The sequence below is a fragment of the Ixodes scapularis genome, unplaced genomic scaffold (genome assembly GCF_016920785.2).
Source record: "Ixodes scapularis isolate PalLabHiFi unplaced genomic scaffold, ASM1692078v2 PGA_scaffold3__209_contigs__length_174095766, whole genome shotgun sequence".
Lineage (NCBI taxonomy): Eukaryota > Metazoa > Arthropoda > Arachnida > Ixodida > Ixodidae > Ixodes > Ixodes scapularis.
This window is the reverse complement of record NW_024609868.1, coordinates 170,623,249-170,637,755: the sequence shown is the minus strand read 5'-3', so window position 1 is coordinate 170,637,755 and position 14,507 is coordinate 170,623,249. Positions and strand designations below refer to the sequence as shown.

Below are 14,507 nucleotides of genomic sequence, written 5' to 3'. Positions count from 1 at the left end.
GCTAAACCCGGGCCCAGAAACAAGGACTGAAAAAATGATGTTCGAAATGCTAGAAACCCAAAAAAGAATAAGCTTGGACATTAAAGAAATCAAAGAAAACCAAAATAGCTTCCATAAAAGAATGGACGAACTCACAAAAAACATTAAACAACTTGAAACTTCTGTCAAGAACAGCGACGCCAAAGTCAGTGGCCTTGAAGATACCGTTAAAAAGTTGAATGCGACCATTCAAACCCAACAGGAAAAACTTGTCGACCTAGAGGATTATAGTCGAAGAAACAACTTGGTAATCTTTGGTATCGCTGAGAACCAAGACGAAAAAAATGAAGAATTAAAGGCAAAAGTAGTCACAGATGTTTTCCAAAATCGCCTTGGAGTAACAGTAAAGTCGATCGTACGAACGCACAGAATTGGACGGAAGCAACCCAACAAAATTCGGCCAGTAATTATGAACTTTGCAGACTTCAATGAAAAAATAGAAATCTTTCGTAACTGCAAAAAATTGAAGGGCTCGAGAATCTCTATTTCAGATGACTTTTCACGGACCACGATAACTAGACGAAAGTTGCTCTGGGAAAGCGCGAGAGCAGAGAGGGATGATGGTGCCCGAGTAAAGCTCGTTGGAGATAAGATGAAGATAAACGATGATTTCTACTCGTGGCATGACGAGGATGACTGCCGCGTTAAACTTAAAAGGAATAGATCCGATAATATTGAAGGGTGACTCGCTGAACAAAAAACCGCGGAATTACGTGTCATAAATCTAAACGCGCGCAGTTTAGCTAATAAAGTTATTGAACTCGAGCAGGTACTAGTGCTTTATAACCCCCATGTTGTCGTGGTAACAGAAACATGGTTACACCCAGGAATAAGTGATGGAGAGTTACTGCCACCGGGGTATAAGATGGTAAGAAAAGATAGAAAGACGAGAGGAGGCGGCGTAGCATTGATTTTTAAAAATAATATCGACTATGTAGTAATGAAAGACATTCAGGACGTTGAATGTATATGGTGCAAAGTGAACTTTTACAATACACACTACGTAGTCTGTGCATTTTATAGGCCTCCGGATGCTCCTAATTCAGTCTTGGAAGCACTACACGACTACCTTAGTACTAACATTAGACTCGGAACCAGACTAATTATTGCTGGGGATTTTAATTTGCCTGGAATTATTTTAAATGAGCTTGATGCAGGACATATGGATGTAATTAATAGCGAACTTCTTCTCGATATTGCGTTTGACAATTGTCTTACGCAAGTTGTTACGGTTTCCACTCGTGAAGTTGGAAACAGCTGCTCGTTGTTAGATTTAATATTTGTAAGTAGTCATTTACTCGAGTATGATGTGTCTGTTTACAAGGGTATCTCTGATCATAAATTAGTATTTTCATGTTTCAAAACTGCTAAAATCTGCAAACAAACAAAGTGTTCTATCCAAGTGCCTAATTTTTCTAAAGCGAACGACGAAAGTGTGCTAGATTACCTCGATCTGTCATTTTCTCGGTTTTCAACTTTCGATCGTATGGGTGACGTGGATTTTTTATGGGCTGAATTTAAACGAATTGTTACCTATTGCTTAGAACATTTTATACCCAAACGGAAGAAATCAATAAGAAAATCGAATCCATGGGTAACCCGAGAGATCGTACAACTCAAGCGTAAAATCAAACGCAAACGTCGTAAAAGAAAGAAAAACGAAGAAGAGTTCCTAGAGCTTTCATGTCTTTTAAAGCAAAAGTTGAGTTCAGCGAAGGGACGTTATTTTTCTGAAACCCTACCGAATTTTATGAGAAATGCACCCGACAGATTCTGGCGTCACTTAAAACCTCGGAAAGAGCGATTAGAATATATCATTGAAAACAATGAAATTGTGACCGATCCAAAAGATATCGCCGATAGGTTTAATAACTTTTTCCATAGTGTATTTGTTAATACAGATGGTGCTACAGAGGACTTGAGCTTAAATGCGACAAGTAGTACTATGGGGGATATAATAATCACTGAACAGGGAGTCTTTTCATTACTATTAAATTTAGATGTAAAGAAGTCAACCGGGCCAGACGAAATACCCAATGAGTTTTTAAAAAGATATGCAGAATGGGTTTCAAAATACCTTACCATTATTTTTCAAACATCACTAAAACAACACCAAGTACCCCCCGATTGGCGCAGTGCGAGGGTCGTACCAATCCTTAAAAAAGGGAGTAAGCATAATATTGAAAACTACCGCCCCGTATCTTTAACGTGCATAGTATGCAAATTATTTGAGCACATTATTTCTAAAGCTTTATACAAGTATTTTGAATCCTCTAACATTTTTCATTCTAACCAACATGGGTTTCGCCAAAAACTATCGACGGTCACGCAACTGATAGAAACATTTGACGATTTTTCAGCTTCTTCTAATGAGAGAGGACAGATTGATGCGATATGCCTTGACCTTTCTAAGGCGTTTGATAGAGTACCACACACTGAACTACTTCATAAACTTTCTTTGCATGGTGTAAATCAGAACGTGATATTCTGGATCAGGGCGTATTTATTTAATCGGGTGCAGTATGTAGAGGTTAACGGTGACCGTTCAATTGAATCTGAAGTGCCCTCGGGCGTCCCCCAGGGGTCAGTACTCGGGCCAGTATTATTTTTAATTTACATTAATGATATCGCGGCGGAAATAAATCAAGGGGTTACTGTGCGACTATTTGCGGATGATTGTCTGGTATATTCAAAAATCGAGGAGCAAGACGACCAGCGCAGATTAAGTGCATCTGTTGGGTCTATTCAGGACTGGTGCTCGAAATGGAAGATGAAAATTAATACACAAAAAACGGTTTTCGCACGAATAACTAACAAAACTAAGAATGTTCTTTCTTCTACTTACGAGCTTGATGGGAGTCCTTTGGTTGAAGTTGACAGTTTTAAATACTTGGGTGTGACACTTTCTAAAGACTTAAGTTGGAGTAAGCACATAAATGAAATATGTCACAAAGCAATGAAAAAGCTTTGGTTTTTAAGACGGAATCTGGCCAGTGCTCCGCCTAAAGTGAAGTTAATGGCCTACACAACGTATATTAGGCCTACCTTGGAGTACGCTGCATCGGTATGGGACCCCTATAGAAAAAATCAAATTGGTGAACTCGAAAAAGTTCTGAGGAAGGCGGCGCGATTTATTCTATCCAAATACAAGCGACTTGATTCTGTCACAGATATGCTGAACAGCCTCAACCTCCCCTTTCTTTCTGTCCGTCGAAAAATTGCTCGACTAAAGTTTTTCTTTATGTTTTCTCATCACCTGTATAACATTAACCCGGATTCTAGATTAACACATCGCGCATCGAGAGAACTCAGATACGTTAGCACTAATCAGTTTGAAGTGCCCAAATGTAATATTGACGCTTATAGGTTTTCTTTTTTCCCTAGAACTGTGAAAAACTGGAATGATCTCCCACAAAATATATTGTCATTGGACTGTTTAGATGATTTTGAGAGCGCCCTTTTGAATATGACTGGTTTGGAATGATAAATAGTAGTTAAATATTTTTTGGAAACTTCGTTAAAGATTTCGAGTGCTGAGAGTTCATTTTGTTGAGTGCTATATAATATATTGAATGTTTGTGCTATTTCAGCCCCTTTATTTTTTTTAAGTGAATGTCGCTGAATGTGTACTGTATTGTAGTCCTGATGTTGTATGTTTCAGTGCTCTTCTATACCCCACACCTGTTAAAGCCCCATACTTGGGGTGAACAGTATTCATAAATAAATAAATAAATAAATAAATAAGCAAATATTGTGTCAATATACACATCGGCATTTTGACAGGATCTGGTAGACAGTTTATACCAGTCGACAATTGAAGATTGAAATCACCAATTATGAAAATCTTAGGATTTCGATGAATAGATATAAGATCCCGCAACTTATACATATAAAATGGCGGAGAGTTAGGAGGCCTGTATACAGCATATAAAATAAGGGTGTAACCCGAGCAGCCAATTTTCATACCTAGGCTTTCATACCAATGCCGAGAGCACCCCCCCTCACCCCCCAGAAAGGGAGGTCTCTCCGCAATGTTTTATGAGAGTAAGAAATTACATTGGCAACATTAATATGATCATCTAGCCAAGTCCCAGTAATCGCAGCAATATGTGAACCATAGCTTAAGAGTACCTGTTGAAGCTTGTCCAACTTATTCCGAAATGCTTCGACCATTTAAATTAAGAATTCAAAGATTTTTGTTAACGGCGTGGGCGTCATGTCAGTCGGTTTGGTCAGACGGGGTAGGAGCAAGGAGTTTAACTCAAGTGTTACTATTTTCGTCCGATATATAAAGGTCATTATCAACTCGAAGTTTATCATTATTAAGCAACGCCTTTTTTCCTGCACTCTTGTGAGCTTTTGCCGTCTCCCATAAACGCCTTCGTTTAGTTAAAGTACATGGGGAAAGATGAATCTTGGTGCCTTTAAGTCATTTGGCATTTTGCAAAACCGCCTGTGTTTCGGTGAAATTCTGAAAGAACGTAATAACTGACCTTTACCACCATTCTTCTAAAGTCTGTGCAGCCATGTAATGGATGTGCTTGACCCACCTAATCGATTTGCTAGCACATAAGTGGTAATAGCACTTGTTCACAGCTCATCAGTTTCATCAACAGCCTCAGAAACCCCGTCGGCTAAGCTGTTAGGGACAAAATAGCTGGTTTTCCAGACCGACTATTTTATGGTTTTGGAGAGTGATAGTCCTCTCAAACGCAGAAAAGCTTCTGTTAGATAGAAATAATTCGATATGTTTTTCACTTTTGTTTCTTCAAAAGCTCATATTTTAGTTAACCTTTTATATATAATGATAATCCTATTCTGGCTTAACCTGAAATGATTTCAGATCAGGAAGTTCACTGCGTATGGAAGTTTTACCGCCTAATTTTAGTAAAAAAAATTCTTTTGTAGTGGGAGCATTATTATTTTCTACACCTCCAGAGATCAATAATTTACACACAATATTGCAGTCATAAATTAAGACACGTCTGTGGGTATAATACGATAAAATAAATAAATATATCGTTACGTAAAAAGCAGTACATTAGATTTCTAGCACAAACGAAAAGGACAAAAGAATTTGACAGACTGGCTTTGGTCAGCCTTATCGTGTCAAACGAAGTTGGACTGATGAAACCTTGCATTTCTGGCTGTCCAAAGAGACGACGTAGAAGTGCCTCCATCAATTGTTGGGTGGTGCAACTCGACACAGAAGGCGGAACAGCTTAACGTCAGGGCTGACCAGTAGGGCGATGCTGTTTGAGACCAAGATCCAGGTCAGGAATAGATGAAGACATTACCGGAATAATGGGCAATATCGGCAAAGATTGAACGTCTAAGGCTTCGAACTAGCACCCAGTAGGCAAGGTGTGGGGTCGGGAAGATGGGAACAAACTCCTGAGAGGAAACGAAGCAAGCAACCGAAGCACAATCCTCGATCTTCCTTTCTCACTTTTTTGTGTAACTATTATGCGGGTAACGAAGTGGCAATTGTTTTTAAAAAGAAAATATAAGTTATCTTCCTCACATAGAAACCCATTCACTTAACTGTTTACCCGGCTGGAGGAACCAAATGCCAGAAAATGTTCAACATAAATTAATATCAGGGGTATTGACAATGTTATTCAATATTAGTTGGAGAAATGACCAATATAAAATAATTACATTTTATTTGACACCCGTATTCTTTATAAAATATACTTGCGATAAGCTTTACGTGTATGGAAATTTATAAAAGCATTTGAGAGTGCTGAACTTTTTTTTGTTTTGTGCTGTTTTTAATTTTGTGTGTTTTTAGTGCCTACGTTAAAAGTAATGAGGAATCAGTAATGCTCCGTTCTTCTTTGGTTTTAGAGCGCAGCTCTTAGGTGCCCGTTTCCGGCTTGAGCGGCGTCGGCGTCGGGGTAACCGCGCGGTGCATGATGGGTAAATTTCCCCGCTAAATTTGGCGGAAAAATTTCTCCGCGAAATTTAGTGGAAAACTTTTCCCGCTAAACTTAGCGAAAAATTTTCCTCGCTGAATCTAGCGGAAACAATTACACGGTAGATTTAGCGGAAAAATTTCCCCGCCAAATTTAGCGGAAAGTTTTCCCGCCAAACTTAGGGGAAAAATTTCCCCACTAAATCTAGCGGGGAAATTGTTTTGCTAGATTAAGCGGAAACAATTTTCCGCCAAATTTAGCGGGAAAAATTCTCCGCTAAATTTAGCGAAAAAAATTTCCCTCTAGCTCTAGCGGAAAAATTTCCCCGCCAAGTTTGGTGTAAAAAATCTAGCGAAAAAAATTTCCCCGCTGAAATTAGGGGAAAGGTTTTCCGCTAAATTTAGCGGAAAAATTTCCTCTAAATGAGGGGTCAGCAGGAGAGGAGGAGGGGCATAGCCTCCTCCTCCTCCTCAACAGCTGCGCTCTAATTCGGCGTTACAGGGAGTTGTAAACGGCTTTCATTTGTTTGAAGCTCGTTATACCTTATTATGTTTAAAGGGGCGATGCAACAATCTTTGTACTTTGCGCAAATACCGCTTAGAACAGATCCCTGTCGTTAATGACCTATGAAACACGCGTTCGTATTTCACTTCACGCAATAGAAGTCCCAGAAAAAAATTAAAGAAAAACGAGCAGCGTTCACCCCCTCAACTTGCAGCCAGAGCAAGTGGCCACGCGATCTGGAGCCGATTATATGCCGCCAATGTTGATCATAGCCATGCGCTAGGGTTGGCAAAGCACAGGACACGCGCTGAGTTTCAGACATTGTTATGGCTCAGCTATTGTCGTCGTTGCAGCGATTGGACAAGGGCCAGTACCCTAAGGCTTCTCGAGCTAGTAATTATTACGAGCCCAAATCGAGTGCCCACGCAACTGTCGGGTTCAATCTATGAACCGCATTCAAATATCGCCATTGGGGTGTACTGAGATCCTCACGTTATGTCATCAAGTTTCGGAAAAGAGAGATTGAATGAAAATGATCGTTTTTGTCCTTGAAATGACACCGGAACCATGGAGTTTCTTGGCCAAAGGCGTTGCCTGCGAGTTTTCTTGAGTCCCACAAATGCCAGTAAGCTCGTGTATAGTGAAAAACATTCCAACTGAATATCGTTGCACAGCTCCTTTAAGTACATAATAGGGAGTTGTAGTAGACCGTTTCTCGTCTCCGCTACGGTATCCCCGAAGAAAACGCCGCAGCTGCGCATGCGCGCCGCCAGCCTTGTCTGCATAGTTCAAGGTCTTGTGACGGATTACGGAGCGCTATCCGGGTGCTTAGCGGGCTGCGGAAACGGTCTACTACAATTCCGTAATGTGAAGGTCAACGTAAGCGACAACCGTAGATCGAAAGGCGCGACATGCGCAGGGTTTCGGTGTCGTCTTTCTTTTTCGCTCAGTGATGACTTTAAAGGAGTCATAAAACGCTTTTCCAACTTTTTCCTGTTTGAATTTCTTCCTGAACTCATAAATCGCGCATTCTACCAAACAGTTCAAGAAGACTGAAAGGGGGAGTCCCCTCTTGCTCGGACTCTCGTTTGTGTAATCCGGTCATATCCATTCTCCCCCTAGAAGATTAGCCCGTCGCTCAAAATTCAGACAAAAGTTGCTTTCCCCACCCCGTTCACCCCGAAGCTGACAGTGCTGTGGAAGCTACGTGCTTCTTGAGGCAGCCACACTTTTGCCACGTGATCTCGCTCTCTCGCGCATACCCACGCGCAGTGAATGAAGTCAGGCAATGAAAGGGAGGCGGCTGATTGGTCCGGCAAGCGCGTAGCTTCCACCACAATGTCAACTTAGGGGTGAAGGGAATAAGCGAATTCCGGCGTCGTGTGACGTGCGTTTGGAGCCGGTGACGCGCTGTGGGGTCCACGGATGTATCCCAGTGAAAAGGCAGAAAGCTTACGAAGGGAAGGAGGTACGAAATAGTCCGCAGTGTTTTCAGATTTTCGCACCGAAAGTCAGGCTTTTTACTTTCTACGTTTTTTCTTTTGGCCCACTGAACGATGTGCTATTAGTAAAATCTCAATATAAACTGGTATATTATAACTTAAAATTCGTTTCTTGGGCCCTTTAAAGTGAGCGACGTGGCTGTGGCTCGAGGAGACATGAAGAAAGAAGAAAAAGAGGGGCACGAGGAGCGTGAAGGACATCGGTCGGGCAACGATTTGATATGCACCGTAAATAGATGTTTCTTTTTATTTTTCTCTCCTTGGTGGAGTCCTGTTGGTCATTTTTAAGACCACCAACATCCGCAGACCATCTACGTTCTCAGTCATCGGGTCCCTTACTCAATCGTAAGAAAGGAACCAACCTTCACTAATATTTATTTCGTAAAACACATATCTCGCTCTTGGTTACGTGAATGGTACTCTGCACCTGGCAGTTTAATGTTTATGTGGTAAATAAGTTTCTTTGAGCCCTCTTTTTTGATTCTCGGATCAATCCATTGAATTTATATGTATGCCCAGAAAATCAAGAAAATAAATAAAATGTCTTCATTGAAATATACTCTTCTTTTGCCACTAATGCGATGCAATATAGAGTTTTCTCGCTCCGCAAATGTATATTTTTATATATATTGTTTTTTCATTAATATAGCAGTCCCACGAGCCTCGCCATAAAATTAATGAACCCTTTAAATAACTAAATACAGTTCACTCACTTAATGATTACACTCCCCCAATGAATGTGCAGTCCTATAATTTTTTATCGGTCAAGTTGGAGCTGGCGTTTAGTGTTGAGAAAATGTCGAAAACACTTACCGGGTGGTAACTCATCCCCCCCCCCCCCCCCCCAATAAAAAAACAAAAAACAAGAGCGATTTTTATCTTTGGAGATTTATGATACATGTTACGTAGTATTTAAAGAGCAATTGTTGCATTTTGTTTAGGAGACGATAAACACTCAATTCCAGAGTGAAGAACACACTTCATCTTTAATAATGATCAAGCTAAATTTAGCGGGGGAGCTAAAATTCTCCATAGGCCACCTCACCTAACCTCTGCAGATATTTAGTAAAAAAAACGCAGGAAAAAAAGGATTGACGGAAAAATGTTTGGGAACCGTGAATCCCTTTAAAAGCATGGCATGCTGCAAACTATCCTTGTAGACGCAGTACAAAACGTGCTTTTTAGAATACCCATCAGATTTTCATAGCTAAGGGAAATACAGCTACAAACAAGTGGGTTTGTGAGGGTATGGAACATTTTTAGTTGTACGAAAACTTATCTGAAGCAAAAGCTGGGGAAGTAAAAAATTCCTACGCCAACAGTAAACGATTCCCAAGTAGAGTAATAAAGCCTGGATTTTATTCAAGGGACTTTCTTGGTAGGTGAAAGTGTAGACAAAAATACGCGAAAGAATGTTCTTATGAAACAGCGCATTACTCAATAAAACACAAGGCAATCGTTTCTTGACTTTCTTGGAAACCGCTGCGTTCGAGAGGAGGAGATTGAACCGCTCAATCATTGCATAAGCAAGCTACGCGAAAGCATCCTGGAGAAGGAAAATCAGACATTTCCCCCCTAGTATGATACGAATGTTTGTGAAGTAATTAGCAAAAACGTCTGTGCACTGAGAGTAAGAAAGGATATTACAAGCGTTGCTCAATCTTCCCAAGAACACAAAATAAACTCTAAAGTTTGTTTAGAAAACTCACGCGCTCTTAAGTCAATATAATGTTTTCATCTTTGTTGTGTGGCCATCGCTTGACGTACGATGTCTATTTGTTTATTATCATAACGATCAGAATAATTTTTTGGCGAGCTACGCTCTTCTACAGATGAGTGTGAATGCTCTTAGTGCATACCGCCTACCGGTTTCGTCACCCAGCAGGCACACGCACCAAAAAAACTATCCTTGGTAAAAAAAAATACAGCAAATTTGTATTATATTGATATTTCATTAAAGGGAATGGATACTTATAAATATAGTTTTGTATGTATGTCTGTAATGTTTGTAGTGCATAAATATTTTTTTAATGTAGTCTGTTATATGCCGTATTGAAATTAACTGGTGGGCTAATTGGTTAAACGTGCTGTGAAAAAAAAAGCGCAAATGAGTAGGAAGAGAAGAAGCGGACAAAACAGAGCGCCTACTTAACACTGTCTTGCATTAAAACCATTTTCTTATTCCTTCAATACACGCCATTTGTAAGTAAGCGCTCTGTCTTGTCCCCTTCTTTTCTTCCTAATCATTTGCGCTTTTTCGCACCATGTTAAAAAGGGGTGGTGATGTAATCCTTTCCCGTTGAATGAAGAACATTAATCGCGGCATCGTTTAAATTTTATATAGAATCTATTTTCACCCGTTATAGATACGTTTTAAAGGGATACTTTAACGAAATTTACAATATTCCCGTCGTGTTCAAAAATAGGTTGAATATGATACACGATATACGTAAATGACAATCCCACGTTTGTAGTTTGAGCCTGGTGGCTGTATTTTTCGCTATAAACGGCCCACTTTGGCAAGAGCTCGGAGATGGCCCAGCGGAGACCACGTGACATCCAACGCAATCGTGACGTAGGTCGTCTCAAGACGAGCAAAGCTACGGCGAGGCTGACGTCGAGAGGATGGCCTAGTCGTTCCAGCCACCGAAGCGGCTGCTTTTGTATGAATTTTGAGTGACGGGATAATCTTCTGTAATCTTGTAGGGGGACAATAGCGACTTCTGCGACACACAAAAGGCATTCTCGGGAACAGGGGAGTTTCTCCTGCCCCTCTTCTCTCGTCGTGGCCGGAGACGAGACAACCTCCGCCACTAGCTGTCAAGGTTCCTAGACGGGCATTACAAGCGAGGCGTTAGCGACATCCACCAGGGGCTCTTTGCTGATCGTTTAATTCGTTTTAAAATTCCTTTTCGTGACTTTTTTAACCAGATATTGGTATGTTCGGTGGGATGCTGCTTTTTTGAACACATATAGACCAAAAAATGAGCGCCGAAATTTCGTTGTAGTATCCCTTTAATGCCCACAACCCAAACAGATTGAAGACAGATAGACAAAAAGCCTTTCCTTTTTAATATCAAAATCTGACGCCGAATTCAAATGTATTCTTTAAAACTAAGCTGACAGGCTACGGAACGCTTTAAAGGGGAGAGTCAATTAAATTCAGCGTTAGTAAGTATGATGCTCCGACGCCGTATAATATGGCTTTTTTAATATAGGAAACACGTAGATCATTTAGTGCAACCCACTTACAACGATAATGAGAAAACCCGAAATTTCATTCGTTATAACCGATTTTCGCTGTATCTGGACTAGAAACTGATTATTTCTAGTATATAAAATCTAGAAACTGATTATTATAAGCGGTAAATTGTTATATGTGGTATCGTTATAAGTGGATTGGGTTTTTCAATCTGGAAAGTGCACATTAGCATCGGCAAATATTCAATAGGTTTCTCTGGTTCTTATTAAATAAAAGTTTCTAAGACGGCGCTCATAATTTGCTCAATTTCATTAAGATGGTATTATAATGATTCGGATAAAATGTAACCTTCCTCTTACTAAAAGTGTGCATTGTTTACGCAGGTTAGATGTATGGCTACGAAGATCCGAGGAACACTCATTTAATCAGAGCGGACAATTGTGAAGTGATGTGTTGCGTGACCCTTTTTGTTTAGTTTCTGTAAATCCCCGGCTTCCATTATCAACCCTTTTTCACCCGGTAGTTTTGTGTTGCAGACGTTTCTGACATCTCTATGCGGAGAGCAAGTCGTATGGTTGTTGCGCGGGAGTTTGGGGTGACGTCAGAACGACACCAAGATCTGATTGGCTCTGATTGAAGGGTAGTGGGTAGACGTCAAAACAAGCTGCCCTGAAGTCTGCCCACTATCCTTCATTCAGAACCAATCGAAGCTCGGCGTTCTGACGTCACCACAATCCCGGCAAAAGAAGCAGACGAACTTGCGCTCCGCATAGTCCCTTACAGCTCAAGAAATACGGATAGTAGATTATTTTGTTCGGGACTTTTGCTTCGTGATTTAACATTACAGCTGCCGCAATCTTTCGGGATCTGAAGCGATGATAAGATGTTAGTGAGTAGTCCAGCGTTTATTACGTTTCCAGCGACTAAGCCCAATTCTAGAACAATTATGAAACTGTGTAATCAGAAAACTATTGCCATTTCAAGTCATAAGAGACCGTGTGCCCGGTGATGGGCAACAAGCGATATATACAGGGTGTCGCAAAAAATGTACACCTTCTTTTTTACCGCAAGAATAAACTAGGCGTCGCCGAATGCTCGTTTTCCGCCAAAAGGTAGCGCTAGAGGTCACAACCAGATGCCGAAGTTTCAGCCCGATCCGATACTTTATTCAAAAGTTATAAGTGATTTCCTGAAAATTTCAATGGGAAAATAGAGCCCATTTTCGCCCGTTTTCAGTTTCTGGTGCCATAAAGCCCTATGTATTCGAAAACTCCACCGGCTGCCAGTTTTCCATTGAAATTTTCAGAAAATCACTTAATACTTTTGATTAAGGTATCGGATCGGGCTGAAACTTTGGCATCTGGTTGTGACCTCTAGCACTACCTTTGGGCGGACAATGAGCATTCGTCGATGCCTAGTTTACTTTTGCGGTATAAAAAAAAAAAAAAAAAAAAAAAAAAAAAAACTCTGACATTTTTTTGTGACACCGTGTATATACTCAGTCTTATTCCACGGTAATCAGTTACCTTGGCACTAGGTGTCTGCTAACGTAGTCCAGTCCCTGCAGTGGCTTTGAGGACAAAATACTAAAATACCTGGTGTGAAGTTACAAAAACGAAATAATACTAGGATTAGACTTCCAATTGGAAAATATTTAACGCGCCAAAGCGCATACATTTGTTTCCGAGGAATTCTTGTTGATGATCATCGACACATATAAGGATGCATAAGGTTCGTCCGAAGATGCAGTGACGGCCACAATGCTCATTTGTAATTCCGCAATCTACAGGAAAAGGACCCCCGAACCAAGTACGTGCGAGCGAAAATATATGCGTAATTATTAAGCTGTTTCGATCTTTCTGAATATCGCAGTCAGATTAATTGTTTAAAATGTTTTTTTTTTTATTGGGCGGAGAAATAATTTTTTATAGTGTGTAATTTGCTTTCATCTGAATGTGTTCAAGAAGACTCCGAAAGACTTGTTATATATGCATGGCCTAATTCTGCTTAAAAACCCAGAAAATATTGTGCCTATTGATGATTATCATCATCATTATGACTATTATATTGCGTCGCAATAATATAGCCATGATTATGTCTATTTTATTGCTTCGCAGAATTATTGTAGGCTCGAAAGAGGTGCAATTTGGTCTGAGTTTACTTAGAAGCGACTAAATTGCACACAAAGGAAAATATGAAGTTGTACTCTCTAGTATTTTTGTAGCGGTTTCAGTTGTATGGAAAGATATCTTGTAGAATATTTGATCAAAGTTAAGTAAAAAAAATGGAGTAGTACGAAAGGAAAATGCCATTTGCACAGAGGGAAAGGGAGCGAATTGCCATATGCAGAATGTGCAGAGAAAATTGAAAAGGCTCTTCATGCGCGGGAAGTCTAAGATCTCAGTGGTCGGCCCACTGCCCGGTGTCTAGTAAAGTGAAAGCATTGACACTCTTCAGGGTGCGGTCCCAACATTCGTTATTACTGTTCACGACTGTGCAGCATATGACATGTGTTACTCTAATAAACTTTTTTATTCGAAACTAATCCATCATTATAAAGTAAGTTCAAGACCATCATAGGAATTGGATCAATCTGCGCTCTTGGCGAAGTGAAAAGACGTAATGCCTTTGCTGAAATCTAATCAAAGAGCTGGCATGTTTCCTACTTGTGTAATGGGACAGGTAAACATTATATATATATATATATCATTTATATATATATATATATAAATGATGATATTATAGGTCCGTAACAATATATATTTATTGTTACGGACCTATAATATCAAGGGTGCTAAAAAAATAACAGGCATCTTAACGAAGAAAAAATGAGACTGGGATAATGCGAACTGATATTGTATTTTTAGTGCTAGAGACCTGGGTCTCGAATAACGTTAACCAAAAAACCCATGCCACTCAGAGATGTAGAGTAAGAACTAGCACTTCAGGAATTGCGTCATGTTCAAAGAATTCTCCAGGTCAAAAGAATGTCCTAAGCTGTTTCAATAGCAAGGACTCTTTCCCAAAAGGAGGAGCTCGATCGAGCCACAATTCGCTGCAAATGCCCTCTTTCTTAAGATGACATTTTGCGCGACGCAGCTCACTAACCATCTGACTTTCGTGAAGGATTACTATCAATATTAAGCCTAACGGCACTGCTGATGTAATATAAGCCTTAGACTTAGGTAGTGAGGTTAGGTAGTTAGTGTGCAGACTTTAATCACGAGCAAATGCTTTTCATGGGGTTTGGTTCTCCAGACGAAGGTAATCATTTGGTGTACTCTCGGTTGTCCAGATTTCCGCAAAGATTACCGAGAGTCACGGCCTTTTAGTGAACACCCG

The 14,507-nt window shown here is 40.2% G+C and overlaps 1 pseudogene; it reads left to right on the top strand.

The window, feature by feature from the left end:
* The first annotated feature begins 2,975 nt into the window (after positions 1 to 2,975).
* On the top strand, positions 2,976 to 3,572 carry LOC120843498 (annotated as a pseudogene).
* The last annotated feature ends 10,935 nt before the right edge of the window (positions 3,573 to 14,507 follow it).